This window comes from Pteropus vampyrus, unplaced genomic scaffold (assembly GCF_000151845.1).
Source record: "Pteropus vampyrus isolate Shadow unplaced genomic scaffold, Pvam_2.0 Scaffold15, whole genome shotgun sequence".
Lineage (NCBI taxonomy): Eukaryota > Metazoa > Chordata > Mammalia > Chiroptera > Pteropodidae > Pteropus > Pteropus vampyrus.
The window spans coordinates 15201736-15219905 of NW_011888796.1; the positions used below are offsets into that span (position 1 = coordinate 15201736).

At 34.2% G+C, this 18170-nt stretch overlaps 2 non-coding genes across 2 annotated transcripts; one reads left to right on the forward strand and one right to left on the reverse strand.

Moving 5' to 3' along the window:
* The first annotated feature begins 2822 nt into the window (after nt 1–2822).
* Nucleotides 2823–2929, forward strand: LOC111735923. The gene has a single exon (XR_002779008.1). It is a non-coding gene; the product is annotated as a U6 spliceosomal RNA (small nuclear RNA).
* Nucleotides 2930–5804: 2875 nt separating this feature from the next.
* LOC111735850 lies at nt 5805–5923 on the reverse strand. The gene has a single exon (XR_002779000.1). It is a non-coding gene; the product is annotated as a 5S ribosomal RNA (ribosomal RNA).
* Between the last annotated feature and the right edge of the window lie 12247 nt (nt 5924–18170).

The window sequence follows — 18170 nt, forward strand, 5'->3', positions numbered from 1 at the left end:
CATGCTGGTCTCGGATCAGTGAAATATGAGCAGAAGTGACATGGGTCTCACACTTTTTTCAAATGCAAGCATTATGTATGTCTTTATAATTTCTAGATATCTCTAAATTGTGAAGAAGCCTTGAGAAGGCAGTTCTGTGAGTATCTATGAGTGCATATTGTTCCTCAGCCCCACATGGGGTGCTGCCAAAGAGGCAATAATATGTGAGACTCCGTGACCTGATACCGCAGGCTCACAAGCAAGCTTATGATACACATGGGGAAAATCCTGAGACAGTAAGTGGCATTAGACAACAGGTGACCCAGCATGAGCAGAAGGAGGTGAGAGTAGTCTGCCAACAGTCAAGACAGCAAAGCTTCCTTGAAAGAAATGAAATTTACAACAGGCAGGGAAAGGCGATAGGACTTAACTAGACAGAAGGAGGAGTGAATGTCTTAGCTGAGGGAAATGGCATGACAGAAAGTGCAACATCAGGGCTGAGCGTGGGATACTGAGGGAATGTGGGTGGCATTCAAGGTAGAAAGACAGGGTTCGGCCAGATAATAAAAACCTCGCATCCAGGATGGCTGGGACGCAGTGAGGTGGTGGAGCTGCACCTCCAGGAGTATTTGTGCAGCAGGAATGTGAAAAGGAAAGACAGATCTGGTGGCATCTGTGAGGCAGGGCTGGGACAACTTCCTAAGCAAAGAAAACAGATAGAAGCATTCTCTACCAGCCCAGGTGCCCGTGAAAAAGAACTTTGGTTTAGGCTTGGGCAGTGAGAACCTAAACGGAAAAATGCTAAGGCAGGTTTGAAGGGAGAATTGGCAGAATTTGGAATATATATGTCCCTCGCATTCAGACACTTATGGTAAGCAAACTGTATTATAAGCTAATTCAGTGTTTAATGATTTGTAATGCATATATGTAAAATTGAAGGTTCTTTTCCTCTACCAACTGTTATCTCCACTTTTTTATCCTAAATGCAAAAATGTTAGTCACTTGGTAGGTAAACGGAATTTTTCAGCTTAGTTTTTCATCCCTGAAAAAAATTCTAGTGCAAAAGCAAATCAAAAGTATATATTAGGAAAGTTCACTTTTAAACATTTTGTATTTGATGCTGTTCATCTATAGCACTTAAAACTCATTTTATTTAGATTCAGTAGTTCAGTATTTGTATTCTAGATCTGCACTTTCCAACATATAAGCCAATATTGAATATATGAAATGTGGCCAGTTCAAATTGAAATGTGCTGAAAAGTGTAAATTATACACCAGATTTCAAAAATAGTACAGTGAAGGAGGTTAACTTTTATATTGATTACTTATTGAAATGATGATGCTTTGAATGTATTGAGTTAAATATGTTATTAAAATTTTACCTGTTTTTACTTTTTAATATGATTGTTAGAAAATATAAAATTTGGGGCTCACATTTGTGGCTTGCATTATATTTCTTTTAGACAGTGCTATTTTAAAAGCTTAATTTTGTCTAGAAATATTACGTATGGAGTGGCCCATACTACAGTTAATGACAATAACAGGTTTTTGCATACCTAGTGAAATGAAAAATTATTCCATACATTTCTGTTTTCTTCCGGGCTGAATCTGTGATTTAATGATAAATCATACAAATATCTTGAAGCACATGCTATATTATATGCTTTCGTGGACAGTCATTTATGTGATTATGATATCTTTTTCTGTAGGGGAGGGAATATGAAAGATTTCAATAAAATTTTCCATTCATTAAATAGTATTAACAATAAATATTTTAGATTATCACTGAAGCATGATAAATAATGTACCTAATCATTTTAGCATCAATTTACAAAATCTATATGTAGCCAGCAGGAGGACCTTACTGCACAGGTATGGTATTTTGTTGTTATTATTGTTTAATTAGGCCTCTAGAGTGTCTTTTAATCTACAGCAGTCTCTATGCTGCTGCTGCTTTTTTTATGGTATTAAATTTTTTAAGATTTCAAGTCAATTGCCTTATAGAATGTCCTACCTGGTGTCCTTTAGCTTGTCCCATTATCCTCTGAATTCCTGAGAAAAGAAGATCCTATCTAGAGACGCTTGATTACATTCAGACCACATGTTTTAGTAAGAATATGTAATAGTTGATGTCATGTGTGTGATATTGTGTCATATTAGGAAACACATATATCTAGTTTTTCTATAATTGGTGATGTTGAATTTGATCACTTGTTGACAGTAGTGTTTGCCAGATTTCCCCATTGCGAAGGTATATGTTTTCATTTGCAATCAATGAGTGTTTTAGTAGACGATACCATGTGAATATTTGGTTTCCTAATAATTGTTCACTTAATGGCTGTAGCATCTATGACCAATCTTTATTTGAGCCAATTATTTCATTAGCAGTTGCAAAATGGTGGTTTTTAAATTCTCTTTTCTTTTACATCTATTCACTAGTACTCTTCTATAATCACTTTTCTCTCTTTTTCTCCTTGTGATTACCACGAATTCATTGATTGTTACTTATAGAATATATTGCAGTCAATTACAGTCATTCATTTTGATGCTTGGATTGTCCCAAATTTGGCCAATGTCTTTTAGACATATCCCATCATTATTTGAGCACTTCTTTGCTTTCCAGCACAATGAAATGTCACAGGCTCACCCCATACTTTCTCTGTCCTAGATTGGGTCCCCTTAGTGAAGAAAGACATTTAGAAACTAAAATCTGGGGATTAGGTATGTTCAGGGCTACTAGGGTCTCTCAATTAATAGCTTTTTAAATTGAGATATAATTCACATACCATAAAATTCACCCTTTAAAAGTTAAGAATTCAAAATGCAAATCAAAACCACAATGAGTGCTTGCTTCAGCAGCACACATACCAAAATTGGAATGATACAGAGAAAATGAGCATGGCCCCTGTGCAAAGATGACATGCAAATTTGTGGAAAAAAAATTCTCTACCACAATGAGGTACCATTTTATACTCTTTAAGATGATTGTCATAAAAAGAATTTCTTTAAAACAGAAAATAACAAGTGCTGGCAAGGCTGGGGAGAAACTGGAACTCATATGCATTGCTTGTGAGAATGTGAAATTTCAGCCACTATGAAAACAGTATGGCAAGTCCTCGAAAAAATAAAAATAGAATGTCTATATGACCCAACAATTCCACTACTAGGTACATACCCAAAAGTATTGAAAGCAGGGTCTTGAAATCTATTTGAACACCTATGTTCATAACATTATTCACAATAACCAAATGGTAGAAGCAACCTAAGTGTCTATCAATAGATGAATGGATAAACAAAATGTGGTATATACATACAACGGAGCGTTATCTTGCCTTTAAAAGGAAGGAAATTCTGACACATACTTCAGCATGGATGAACCTTAAGGACATTATACTCAGTGAAATAAGCCAGTCACTAAAAGACAAAGTATGAGTCCACTTATATGAGGTACCCTAGAGTAGTCAAATTCACAGAGGCAGAAAGTAGAACAGTAGTTGCCAAAGGCTGGGAAGAGGAGGGAATGGAAAGTTATTGTTTAATGGGGTATGGAGTTTTAGTTTTTCAAGATGAAAAGAGTTCTGGGGATGGATGGTGGTGATGGTTGCACAACAATGTAAATATACTTAATGCCACTGAACCATACACTTAAAATTGTTAAGATGATAAATTTTATTTTATGTATATTTTACCACTATTTTAAAAGTGTACAATTCAAAGATTTTTAGTGTATTCAAAGAGTTGTACAACTATCACCACTATCTAATTTTAGAACAGTTTTATCACCCCTAAAAGAAACATGCTAGAGGAACTGCCAGACTGTTTCCCAAAGCAGCTGCGCTAGTTTACATTCCTACCAGTGTATGAGGGTTTCAAGTGACCAGTTTTTAAATATTGTCATTTTCTAAACTTTCTTAAAAAGATTCTATAACTTCGTTCAAATCCTATAGCTTTGTCTTCTGTTTTGATTTGCAAATTTGTTACAAATAAATTGAGAATGCCACACATGTGAAAATGAATTATTTTAATAATAAAATTTATAATACAATCTCTGTTATCTATAATCAAGATTATTTTTCTATTCAACCCTAATACTGTGGCCTCCTGACTACTTGCCTGACTGACTCTGACAGGTAAGTATGGGACTGATTTTCAGACCTAGCACTCAGCATCACTCGCACCCTCTCCTACGCATTTCAGAGCAGCAGAGAACTACATTTCCCAGAATGCTCCCCCCTCCAGGTTGCAGTTTGCATGCAAGGAATTTGGGGTGAATTTGGAAGGCAGAAGGAAAAAGGAACCTATTATTCTCCAGAGATGGTGACAGCCAGATGCTGCACAGATGTGAGAGTCACCGAGGCTTCCCAGCAAGTTCTCAGGAGCCACCCGCTCCAGGCTGAGTCTTCCAGCGTTCACTTCTACCTTCGCAGCAGCTGCCCTAAGGTCCGCTCTCTCGGCTCTCCCAACAATCATGTAAGCCCCTTTTGCTGTATTAAACCTTTTGTACCCAAAAGACGTAGAGTGGCTTGAGTTTTCCTGAACGAACGCTGAGCAATACACGTGTATGGGGGCAGAGGTACCATTTAACGTTTAATATATTTGAAATGCAGTGAAAGGGGGTGGAAATGGGGTATGTCTAGAGACCGACAGCGTTTTTTCACCAACCAAGAATGTCTGTTTAGGAGCCAAACTGGAGACCAGCCATACTATTTTTAACTTATCATGATCATTTCAAAAAGCATAAAAAAGAAAAACGCGTCATTAAAAACTCATTGTACATACTATTTAAAGGTAGAATAATCCACCAAACAGCTGTCTCGTGATTTAACGAATTAGTCCCATCGTTATTATTTAGGTTATTTTTATTATTTTGACTACTATGAATAATCCGGAAAAGAGCGACTTTTTTTTTTACTTCCTTTAGACACATTCCAAAAAGTGCCATTCTGGTTCAAAGAATATAAACATATTAAAGACATATTGCTAGATTTGTTTCCAAAAATGTGACAATTTTACACTCCTACAGGTAATGACCAAGAATTTGTCTTGCCATTCTATGACTGTTCTCAACTACTATAAAAAAAGTTTGCTAATTTGGTAGGTAAAGCTTCAGGTTTACTTTTTATTCACTTGTTGATTAGCCATTTTTGTCCCCTCCCTTCCTTTTCTTTCTTCCTAACTTCCCTCCCATCTCCTCCCCTCCCTCCCCTTCACACCTCCCCTCTCCACTCTTTTTTTCTTTCCTTCTTTTTTCCTTTCTCTCCCTTCTTCCTTCCCTCCATTCTTATTTCCTTTCTAGAATTCACATACTTTGCCTATAAATCTGTCAAATATTATGTTTTTATAAATCCCCCAACTTCCTGTTGCACTTAATTTTTGTTTTATTATACATCAATATTTTTATGCAGCAAAAATCTGTTCCTTTAGATTCCTCACATTGTTTTAAGCATGAAAGTTTATTTGTCATTCAGAAATCGAGTAAATATTAACTTTTACTTTCTATTATTTATGGCTTAATTAACAATTATGACTTGATTGTATATATCAACTCTTCAACTTTCTTGAACTTTTTTTTCTTTTGGTATCTATTAAAAGAAGATCTAACTTAATTTTTTTTCTAAAATAACTACTTACTTGAGCACCCTTTAGAGAAATTGTCTTTGTGTAATAATTGTGTAATAATTAAGATATGCTTGTTGAAAAAAGTTCAACACCTCAGAAATACATACATAATGTGGAAAGTGAAAGAATCTACCCTCTAGAGAAAACCACTGCTGATGATTTAGTGAATTTTAATTTTTTTTTTTTTTTTATCTATTTTTGTTTTATGCCTACAGCTCCCGGTCTTCCTAGGTGGTCTCCCATTCAAGTACTAACCAGGCCCGACCCTGCTTAGCTTCCGAGATCAGATGGGATCGGGCTTGTTCAGGGTGACATGGCCATAGACAATTTTTAATTTTTTAAAGCTTTTTATTTTATTTTTGTTTTTTTTTTCACTCTCCTCCTGGCTGTTCTGCAGCAGCCGCCGTAGATCACAAAGCTTTTTAAATTGAGGTATAATTTACAAGAATAATAAGCACAGATATTAAGTATGCAGTTTGATGAGTTTTAATATATATGCACTCATGTAACCACCAACCAATCAAGATATAAAACAGTTCTGCACCCACAAAATTCTCTCTGGCCTTTTCCCAGTCAATCTCCATTCCCCCAAAGCAACTACTATTCTAATTTCTATAGTTTAGTTTTGATTGTCCTTGAACTTCATATAATGGAATCATAAACATAAACTCATCTGTATCTGGCTTCTTTCACTCAACATAATTGTTTTGAGATTCATCCATGTTGTTCTGTATATCTGCAGTTCGTTCCTATTAATTGCTGAATAGCATCTATTGTATGGATAAACCACAATCTATTTATCCATTCACTGATTGATGGTCATTTGGGTTCTTTCTAGTTTGGGGGCTTTGTCAAATATACCTGCTAAGAACACTCTGGACAAATCCTTTTGTGGACATTTTTAAGAGTGGAATTACTGGGTCATAGGGTGGTAGAACTTTAATTTTATAAGAAACAGACACACATTTTTCCAAAGTGGTTTACTATTTAACCCCCCCCCCAACAGTGTGGAACAGCTGCTCCACAGCCTCACCAACATTTGATATTTTGTGTGAGAGATTATAATTTAATTTAAAAATTTTTTTTTGACAGAATCACAAAAGTTACAAGTAACAGTAAAAAGAACATTTTTTCTGTCATCATTTTAAAAATAAGTTGCCAACCTGATGTCCCATCTCCCCATAATTCTTTAATGTGTGCATATAAACAAGGACATTCTTCTATATAACCATCAAAATTAGGAAGTTAATATTTGTGCATTACAACCATCTAACTCTCAGACACTAATTCAAGCTTTAACAGTTGTCCCAGCAATGTCTCTTCTAGTAAAAGGATCCAATTCAAAAAGTATATGAGGCATTTAATTATCAAATTTCTTTATTTTCCATCAAACTGGAACTGTTCTCAGGTTTCCCTTTTTAGAATTTTGAAATGTCTAAGCCAATTATATTGTAGAATGGCCCCAAATTTTGGTTTGTCTGATTTTTTTTTTATAATTACAGTAAGGTTATGCATCTTTGGCAAGATTGTCATAAAAGCACATGAATCTAATTTGTCCTCTTACCGATGTTGTTCACTTTGATCATTTAAATAAGGCGCTATCTGCAAGGCTTAATCTTTTCCTATTGTAATTAATACTTTTGTGGGGCGGTATTCTGAGATTACACAACCGTTCCATTGCTTCCTAAACTTTTAATTTGTTTATGTATTAATTGATATCTGTGTATACTCATGATTTCTCATGTTCTTCAGTGGGGAATAATCCATTACTATCATTATTTTGATAGTCAAATTATACCAGATTTGATGCTACAGGCTGGCTTTTGTGTCCTTTTTACATGTTTCTAACATTCTTGGAACAATTATTTGCTTTCTGGCACAAGAATATCCAAGATCATGTTGTACTTTTCCTGCCCAGCCCTAGAATCATCCATTTCTCCAAGGAGGCTTAGTTTCTTTTAGTGAAAAATGGTGTTTAGAAACCCGGATTTAGGTAATGGTGTGCTTATTGTTATTGGTATATCACTGCTCCTAGTGCCTCTCTCAGGAAAGAATTAGGGAATATATGGGTGGGTATACACATACACACACACACACACCAAACACATACATTTACATCTGTATTTATTTCTATACCTCTCTCCATGTATTGAAAACCATGAATCTACACCAATACTTCCAATTCCAGTCCTGCTCATTGGGTTCACTTTAGTTTTTCCCCTTTCCATATGTGTGGCTCCTTTCTCTGACATGTGTTATACTTATTATATTTACTTATTCAATCACTTGCTGAATATATTCAATCTCCCATGCCCACTGCCATCCCCTCCCCAATGTGGTCATCCTCCATATGCTTACTGACACTCCACTCCATATCGCTCTTCTACCAGGACACCCACCTTTCTGTGTTCACATTCTGAAAACCTGCTTTGAGCCTCCTGTCCAAGTGGATGCCACCTCAGTCCACTTAGGCTCTCCATGCCGGGCCATCATCATGTCGACAGCCTTCTCACTCAGCTCAACTCCCCATGTTGGGCCATCTCCCTTAGGGACTCTGCTCTCCTGTTCAGGCTCAGACATCTAACACTGGGCTTTCCTCTGTGTGAGCACCTGTCTCACCCTGTTTATGCTTCAATATGCCATGTTGGACTGTCCCTGACCACAGTCACCCCCTCACCCTGTGAGAGTTCTGATAGATGTTCTAACCGAAACCTCTATCATGTGACACCTATCTTGTTCTGTTCAACATAATGGCTCTAGGATTGAATCATTTGAGAAGAGAATGGAAGGGAAGAAGGACAGGAAAGAGGAAAGGATGTGAAACTATTGTCATTCCTTTAAATTTTAGTTATTCTAAAGGGTATGACATGGTATCTCATGTTTTTAATTTGGATTCTCTGATGACTAATAGTGTAGAGCTCCTTTTATGTGCTTATTGGCCATTTGTACATGTTCTTTTGTATACTGTCTATTTGAGGGTTTTGCCCATTTATAGAGCTGTTTGTGTTTCCCTCATTGATTTGTGTTCTTTATTCATTCTGGATCCAAGTCCTTTATAAATGGATATATTGAGAAATGTATTCAGCCCTTCCATGGCTTGCCTTTTTATTTTTTTAATGATGTTGATGACCAGAAATTTTTACTTTTTATAAAGTCCAATTTATGAGTTTTTAATTTTATAGCTTTTTAAATTTTAATTAATTACAATTAAATTAATTAGTTTTTAATTTTTTTGTGTCCCTTACGAAATACTTGCTTCCCCCAAATTCATGAAGATATTTGCCTATGTTTTCTTTTAAAAGCTTTGAAGGTTTAGATTTTATGTTTATGTCCCTGATCAATCTCAAATTAATTTTTGTGTATGTTGTGAGACGAAAGCCAAAGTTTTTCCCATACAGATATCCAGCTGTGCCAGTACTTTTTGTTAAAAAAGATCTTCATTTCCTGATGAATTAATTACCTGAATCTTTTGTCAAAACGTAATTGTTGTACATGTATGCATTTATTTCTGTACTTTCTGTTCTGTTTTATTGACCTGTAGTCTACCAATACACTAATACCCTCACTGTACTTGATTATTGTAGCATTATAATCAAGTGATGTAAGTCCTCTACTTTTATTCTTTTCAAGATAGTTTTGCTAGGTCTTTTGGGTTTCCATATAAATTTTAGAAACAGCCTGTTGATTAGCTGCAAAATGCTGCTTGGGGTTTTGATTAGCATTATGGTAAATCTATAGGTCAAATTGATACTATAGCCACTTTAAAATAATATCAACTTCTCTATTCCATAAATATTATGTATATCCATTCATTTGCTAAATTTTCTCACAATGATTTATAGTTGGCAGTATCAATAAATGTCTTACAGATCTTTTTATCAAATTTATTCCTAAATATTTTGTTTTTGAATATCATTATAAGTGTATTTTTTTAAGTTCATTTAAAAAATTGTTGGTAACATATGCAAATACAGTTGATTTTTGTATATTAAACTTCTATTATGCAATGTTTTTGAATTCACTTTTCAGTCTTAGTGTTTTTTTCTATCGATTAAAATGTTTTTTCAATGTAAACAACAATATTGTCTGTAGTAAAGACAGTTTTACTTGAATCTTTTTCACTGTATACTTCTTTCTCTTATTTTATCACACTGGCTAGGACTTCTAATACAATGTCAAATAGAAGTGGTGATAGTGAGGATCCTTGCCTTTTTCTGATTTTAGGGCTATATTTTTCAATATTTCACCATATGGTATAATGTTATCTAGGGGATTTTCTTAGATACTCTTTATTAGATTGAGGAAGTTACCTGCCATCCCAGCTTCAGTTGTTTTCATTTTGAACTGGTGTTCATTTTTATCAAATGCTTTCTCTGAATCTACTGAGAGAATGGTATGGGCTTTCACCTTTACTTTACTATTGTGGCAAATTTCATTAGTTGATTTTCTAAAGTTAAACTGCCTTTGCTACCCTAGAATAAATCTCATTTGCTAAATTTTGTTTAGGATTATTGTACCTATGTTCATAAAGACATTGGTCTGTAATTTTCTTTTTTTGTAATGTCTTTGTCAAGTTTTATATACAGGTTATGCAGGCCTCATAAATGCATTAGGCAATGTTATCTTTTACTGAAATAATTTTTGTAAAATTAGTATCTTTTCTTTATTAAATATGCGATAGAATTCACCAGTGAAGCCATCTGTACTTGGAGTTTACTTATGGAAAGTTTTGTTAGAACAGTTTCAATTTATTTGATAGATATAGGACTATTCAGATTTTCTATTTCTTCTTTATTATATTTTGGTAAATTGTCATTTTTAAGGAATTTGTCCATTCATTAAGTATTCATATATTTGGTATAAAGTTATTTATAGAATCTCATTCTTGATATTGGTATTTTGTGTTTTCTCTGTTTTCTTATTCAGATTTGCTAGGATTTTTTAATTTTATTAATTTCAAAAAATAATTTTTGACTCTGTGGTTATACTCTACTGCATGTGTGTATTCTATTTCATTGATTTCTGCTTTTTTGTTGTTATTTCCTTCCTTCTGCTGCTTTTGGATTTTCTTTGAGGTTCTTTTCCTAACTTCTTGCACTGAAAGCTTACATCATTGATTTACAACCATTATTCTGTTCTAATATATACCTTTAGATCTATAAATTTATTTCTGAATACTGCTTTGGCTGCATTTTGCAAGTTTTGATAGGTTGCATTTTCATTATAGTCAGCTCAGAATATTTTATAATTTCCATTGTAATTATTTCTTTGACCCATGGATTATTTTTGAAATTTGTTCTTTAATTTCTAAATACTTTGAGATTTTTAAGTTATAGTTCTGATAGTGAGGACAAATTTAATTCTATGGTGGTCAGAAAGAATATACTAAATGACTTTTGACTTTTGGAATTTGTTGAAACTTGCTTTATGGACCAAGTCATGTTTTATTTGATAAATGTTACATGTGTACTTGAAAAGAATGTGTATTTATACCTTTGGGTATAGTATGCTATAAATACTAAGTAGGTAAAATTGGCTGATAGTGTTATTTAGATGTTTTATATTTTAATTTTCTGGTTGTTCTATAAGTTACTGGGAAAGCTGTGTTGAATGCTTCAAATATAATTGTGGATTTATCCTTTTATTCTGTCAGCTGCTGCTTTAAGCATTTTAGAGCTACGTTCTTAGGTGCATATCAGTTAAGCATTGTTGTTGCTCTCTGTTGAGTTAGCTCTTTTATCAGTATGGAATTTCCCTCTTTATTTCAAGTAATAGCTTCTTGTATTAAAGTTTACTTTTTCTGATCTAACAATATTTGCTTTCTTTGGTTAGTTGTTTAAATGACACATTTGATTCATCATTTCATACTAAACTTATTTGCGTTTTCATATTTTGATGTGTTTCTTGTAGGCAGCATATAATTAGGTCTTTAAAAAAATCTAACAATCTATGTTTTTAATTGGGAATTTTGTTTCTTTACGTTCACTCTCATTTTGAAATAAATAAGTTGCAGCTAAATCTACTGTTTTGCTAATTGTTTCCTGTTTTTTCCCATCTGTTGTTTCATCCTCCCTTCGTTTTTATTAATTGAATATTTTAATATTCCATTTTATCTTTTTTTGTTTTCCTTTTAGTATCAGTCTTTTAACAGTTAGTCCTAGAATTTACAAAATGTGTTCTTAACTTATTACAGTGTACTTGTCATTGTAACAAATAATGCAAGCATCTTACAACAGTTTATCTCCATTTATCCCTACCTACATATTTTTATTGATTTTATTATAGATTTTATTCCCTATGTTATAACTCCACACATATTTGTTACGATCGTTGTTTTAATAGTCAATAGTGTTTCATTTACTCAGTGTGATGATATGGGATCATTTACCTTTAACCTGAATAAGTTCCTTTATAACTTATTACCATGTTAGCTTGTTAAGAATGCGATTTTACAGCTCTTATTTGTCCAAGGACATTTTTTTTTTTTTACTTTTTTTTTTTTCAGTATAGAAATTTGGGTTGGCAGTTCTTTTTTCCTTTTGGTTGTTTGAAGATGTTATTCCATTGCCTTCCAGCTTCCATAAATTTTTATTAAAGTATCAACTATTATCTTTATTCTTTTCTTAAGAGATATTATATCTTTTTTCTGGCTGCTTTAAATATTTTCTTTTAATTTTAAGTTCTCAGAAGTTTGACTATGGCGTGCTTAGGTTTGGTTTTATTATGCTGCTTGATGTTGGTGAAGATGTTTGAATCTGTGAGCTTTATCACTCGTTAAGAGTATGAAAATTCTCAGCTATCATTCTTTAAATATTGTTGATATCTGTCTCTCTCTCCTCTCCTTCTGGGACTCAAATTAATTGTGTATTAGACCTTTTATCTGTGCTCCACATTTTTCTCGTACTTTGTTCTATTTCATTTTTTCTTTCTGTGTTCAGTTTAAATATTTTCTGTGATTAACTTGAGTCTAGATTGGTGTAGCAATCATTCAAATAGTTTTTGAATTCAGGTATTTCAACTTGCATTTCTAGAATGGCCATTTGATTCCTATTTATAAACTCATATTCTCCACTGAATTACTGTCTTTTCATCCATTTTGTCCATTCTTTCCTCCAGTTTCTTTAACATAACAATTACAATTATTTTGAAGTTTTTAATCAGATAACTCTAATCTGAATCATCTCTGGGTCTGCTTCTTTTACTGTTTTACCTCATGGTAATTTGTTTTTTGTTTGTTTGTTTTCTTTGCATGCCCAGTGGGGTTTTTTTTGGTGGGTGGTTATTTTTTGTTTATTTGTCTGCTAGTTAATATAGTGGTTAATACAGTGAAGGGGCTCTAGATTATATTGCCTTCCTCTGGGTTCTGGAAGTAAGTGTCTATTTAAGTTTAGTCCTTACTCTTATTGTGTAATACTGCTAGTTCATGGTCCTTAATCCTAGGATGTGGCCTTTCTGTGGTCTCCATTAAGTGCCTAGTTATTAATGAAGGTTTATACATTCCACATTAAGCTGGGCCTAACTTCTTATGTCTTCCCATTGTTGTGCAACCTCTGAAATCTCTGTTCAGCTCTCAGTCTTCCACACACTGTTCCCTGCTATGTCTCTTGGAGTCTTGCCCTGCTCATATATATCTTAATAGTGGGTCAAGCACCCAAGGGAAATTTTTATGCAGTTTAAGAGGGCTCCTTCTTTGCAGCTCCAGCCTATATGGGACCTTGCGCTCCAAACCCAGCTATCTTAGTAGACCTAAACTCTGATGTTTCCTCTGCCCATAGATTGCTGTTCTCTGCTTGGGCTCTGTATCCCTGTGCTGAGATAAATGTGAGGCTGGCCTCGCGTGCTTCCCTTTTCTAAAGAGCAATAAGCCTGCCTTGGTTGTTGTCCAGTGCCTGCAATTGTTGTTTTACACAATTTCCCTAGCTTTTATTTTTGTTTACAGCAGCAAGGTGAGTCCAGTGTTAGGTACTCAATCATAAATAGAGCTGAAAGTCAAGAGATTCATATTTTAAAAAGAATGAATTTAAGGAACCATTATGTTTTTCTCAACTCAAGCTGTAGTGCCAGGCTAAACATAAAAAGCCTCTTACCACATGCACCCACTCTAATTCAAATTCCAAGTTGAAAGTCCTGTATTTCTGTAGGGTTCTGCCTTTTATTTTCATGCCTTTTAAAAGGTTAATAGCTTAATAAAATATATACATCCTAATCTTTTTTAATTTTTCTATCCATGTAATTGGAGTAAAACTAAAACAATTACATATCAATTTTCATATTTCACAGACCACTACAGAAAGAAATGTTAGATTTCTTAGTCAAAGATAGAAAATGGAAGTTCAAGTGCTCAGATTTTCTTCAGTTATTAAATAAGAGTGAAATGGATGAGCTTTGTCTTTTCATTTCTTCTTTAAATTTTTTTCCAGTTTTATTGAGATATACTTGATCTATAATGTTGTATGTTTTAGGTGTACAACACAATTTGATATATGTATATATTGTGAAATGATTACCATGATAACTTTAGTTAACATTCATCACCTCACATAGTTAAATTCTTTTTTCTTGTGATGAGAAATTATTTGACCACTTTCATCCATTTTACCTACTCTCTACTCGCTGCCTCTGGCAACCATCAATCTGTTCTCTATAGTTATGAGCTTGGTTTTTTTGAATTCTACATAAAAGTGAGTTCATATAGTATTTGTCTTTCTCTGTCTGACTTACTTCACTTAGCATGATGCCATCAAAGGCCATCCATGCTGTTACAAATTGCAGAATTTCCTTCTTCTTTATGACTGAGATATAGATAGATATATAGATATCTCACATTTTCCTTATCCATTCATCTGTCAATGGACACTTGGGTTATTTTCATCTCTTGGCTATTGTAAATAGGGCTGCAATGAAAATGGGGGTGCAGATATATTTTCAAGATAGTGATTTCATTTCCTTCAGCTATATATCTAAAAGTGGAGTTGCTGGATCATAGTAGTTCTATTTTAAATTTTTTGAGGAATGACCATACCACTTTCTACAGTGGCTGTACCAATTTATGTTCTCACCAACAGTGCACAAGAGTTCCCTTTTCTTCAAATCCTTGCCAGCACTTGTTATTTCTTTTTGATAAAAATCATTCTAACAGGTGTGAGGTGATATCTCATTGTGGTTCTGATTTGCAATTCCCTGATTATCAATGATGTTAAGTACCTTTTCATGTACCTGTTGGCCATTTATATGTCTTCTTTGAAAAAATGATTATCCAGTTCCTCTGCCCATTTTTAAATTGGATTGTTTCTTTGCTATTGAATTGTATGAATTTTTAAATATATTTTGGATATTAACCCTCATCAGATAACATGATTTGCAAATATTTTCTCCCATCCCATAGGCTGCCTTTTGATTTTGTTGATGGTTTTCTTTGCTGTGCTGATTTTAGTTTGATGTAGCCCCACTTGTTTATTTTTGCTTTCATTGCCTTTGCTTTTGGTGTCAAATCCAAAAAAGTTATTGCCAAGACCAATGGCAAGGAGTTTACCCCCTATGTTTTCTTCTAGAAGTTTTATGATTTTGAGTCTTTTGAGCTTTGTCATCTCATTCCTTTTTGCTTTTTGATGAATGTAAAACTATAAGGAATAAATATTATGTGCCTTCACTAAAATTGGTTTAGACACAAAATTAAGAGTTAGGAAGCTCTATAATTCCCATCTCTCCAACAAATTGCCTTTTCAACACAATTCAATCCCTGGGTAGGAGCCTAAATTGAAAGACAAGAAAATTCCTGGGTAGGAGCCTAAAATAAATTTTTTATAGTAGAAAAGCTTCTGTGTTACGGTCATAGAAACAAGACTTTGTTTCCTTCATGTTGGAAAGAATAAAGAAGTTATTTGGCAATCCCTGTTTCCCCAATATCCTATTGCTATTTGCTTGACATTAAAGTTATTTAAATGCTTCAAAGGGACTTTTTAAATTAGGGTGCCCACTAGGTTCAAAGCATTTATTTAGTCATTAAATATATATTGAATATTTAATGTTCGAATAATGCAGGGGTAACAAAAATATGTTAACCATTATTCTTAGCTTCAAGGATTTATTTTTGAGATGGGTAAACAAACAGTACACAGAAGTAAATGGCCCTATTGCTACCCTTTATAGTGTTATGAAAAGTCAAGGAGAGGAAAGATGTTTGGGTAGATCAAAAAAGGTTTCATGAAGGCAATGGTGTCAAATTCAGTCTTAAATTTTGACTAGGGGGAAAAAAAGAAAGGGTATATAAGCTGGGAGAATCACATAGTCAAAGATAGAAAAAAAGGGAATAGCAGAAGGTCCAATTTATCTGGAAATTAGAAATAACAGTGGGAACGTAATGTGGGGTCTCCTTGTTGGGAGTTTAAATATCAGGTTGGGGGAGGGAAGGGTAGACCACTGGGAACCAGAGAGGCTCTGGAAGGAGAAGGAAGGAGATCTATGACTGGAGCATTCCTTTGGCCATGAGAGGATATCAGGACCTCAGGGCCAGTGCTGGTCCAGAGAAGTTTTCAAGTATTTGAGCAGAAAATCTTAGATATTGTAGTGTTTGCATAAAATTAAATCTATTTAATGTAAAGAAGTCTTTTATATTCTGACGTTGAGTCCTCCCTACAGTACTTTTAAAAATAGTCTATAAAAAAGTAAATAATAAATGGCCATGTTCATTGAAGCATTATTTACAAGAGCCAAGACATGGAAACAATCTAAGTGTCCACTGATGGATAGATAAAGAAAATGTGAGATACACAGACACACAGAGGAATATTACCCATGCATAAGAATACATTTTTTAAAGAATGTTTTTATCTTACAAAATTAAAAGTTGGCGATCCTATGTTGGTCCTTAAAACACTCTTTTTGAAATGTTATTGGTGAGAAAACTAGAAGTATGAGAACTACTGGTGCATGGAGTCAATTTAAACATGAAGGAAACTGGAGCTTGTTTGAGCACCCTTTGATACAGTGGAGAAAGTGGGCTTAAAAGAGGGAAGATATTTGGGAAATAAAACTTAGAAGATGAGGCAACTCTTTGTCTATGTAAGTCAACAGAGGCCAATTCCAAGGGTACCACTGATAAAAACAGGAGAGTGAGGAGCACAATGGTATCTTGGTAGAGGGAAAGTAGGCAGAGGCTCTCAGGGAAGATTATTTTAGTTTTGAAAATGTTCTGTGGATGTACCTGTAGGAGAGCTGTTCAGAAATGGCCCATGGGCAACTGAAATATCAGTCTGGAGCTTGGAAAGGAGGCTCATTTATTGATGAAACAACAGACATTTATTTTATACATACTATGAGCCAAGTACTAAATTTGGAGAAAATAGATATATTTGCCTGTCACTTATACTTTCTTACAATTATCTTTTCTATATTAAGTACTTGTTACTTAATATTAACTCATCTCTGTTTTATGGTGCTTCTGAGAACCTGTAATTCAAAGACATATTACAAACACAATAATAGATCTTTGAAATTTACAATTGAGCTACAAAATCATAAGTGAATAGAAAAAGTAAGACTGAAAAAAAACTTTATAAGTGTTAGCATAGGCTGCAGTAATAGTCTCAAACATGTAATGACACAGAACCATAAAAGTTTCTATCTTGGTCACAGTTCATCTTTTGATGAGCAGGTGAATAGTTGGTAGACCAGCTCTCCCTAGATACCAGGCCAAGGGCATTTCCAGCTTCATGAACAACAAACACATAGTTTCCAAAGTCATTCTGTCACTTTCAGGCCTCCAAGTGGCAAACATCCTTCTACTTCCACTCCAATGTCTAGAACTGTCTTATGGCCCAATCTAACTACAAGGGCAGCTGGGAAGCACAGTCAGATTCTGTGTCCAGGGAGAAGAGGAAATATATTTTGTTGAACAATTAGCGGCCTGCCATGATTTGGATTAAATTCTAACAAATAAAACACTTGGTCATGAAGAACCTTTTGTGTATCAATGAACAGAATCTTTAGCACTGCATGTCTGGAGAGAAGTTATTGCCATTTATAAGGAACTTCTATTCCTGTAATAGTTAAACTATGCTTTAATAGTTATAAAAATAAAACTAGGAAACAGTTGAATTTCTATAACATTGTTCAGAGTCCTTGCAAGGGTATTATTTGCTGTTTCTAGCTGAAAAGCAATCTAAGCTATGTGACCTGAAGTGACAGGGGCCTAAGAGTAAAGAGGACAACATCCCAGAATTAATGTTTTCTATAAGCAGATCATTTACGAACCTTCCTCTTTGTTCCTAAGAATATGGGCCTCCTTGATTTTGATGTGTTTGTGGTTTTTGCATTTTTCACCACCAGCATTTTTTTCTTCAAAATCGTCCTTAAAATGACTGCATCCTTTTATGAACCCATACTTTGCCTATGACGACTTGCCTACTTCCAATAAATTTTTACTACATATCCCACTTTTCAGCTTAGTTCTGCACTTGAGCCTGATGTGCTCATAGTGGCGGATAGAAACCCATCAGCAGTAATACGTCACTACTCAAGATGTCCTATCACTTGATATCTAGAGATATCTGCTTTTATTCATGAAATATAAT